Source organism: Salmo trutta, unplaced genomic scaffold (assembly GCF_901001165.1).
Source record: "Salmo trutta unplaced genomic scaffold, fSalTru1.1, whole genome shotgun sequence".
NCBI lineage: Eukaryota > Metazoa > Chordata > Actinopteri > Salmoniformes > Salmonidae > Salmo > Salmo trutta.
The window spans coordinates 316,575-317,145 of record NW_021822688.1 but is presented as its reverse complement, the minus strand read 5'-3'; positions in this window follow the sequence as shown (position 1 = coordinate 317,145).

Below are 571 nucleotides of genomic sequence, written 5' to 3'. Positions count from 1 at the left end.
TTTTACCACGAATGCAGTATCTGAACATTGCCTTTACATTTCAATCGCGCTAAACAGTGGATCTGCAGCACCACGGGTTGAATCTAGGCCCTACTCAGATACACGCGCAGCACCACACAACAGTAGAAGTGGGTATGCGTGGTATAGAAGGTATTACGGTAGAGCTGGGCGGGCTGTAGCCTCCATGTGCCGCCGCAGGGTTTGATTGACAGCTCGGATTGTCCCAGAGAGCGCGCAGCGCGGGCAGAGTCCAGGCAGGGGATCCAACGACCAGCCCTGGAGACAAATAACAGCAGCGGACGTCTGTTTCAACATTATTTTATTGCAGTGAGGTGAGTTCTATTCTACACTTGTATGTTGTTCTGTTACATGTTAAAACGACTTATTAGAATAGGACGTCGTATTAAAGTGGGAGTTAAGAAGTTTTTGGGGACTGTGAGTGGTTGGTTATGGAGCGGTGACGCCGGCAGACGGTCTCGGTGAGCTGGCGAGAGGAGAGGAAAAGGGAAAACTGGCTGGGGGGGGAAGCGAAACTTTTAGGGATTTTTTTTACTTCTTGTCCGAAACTGGG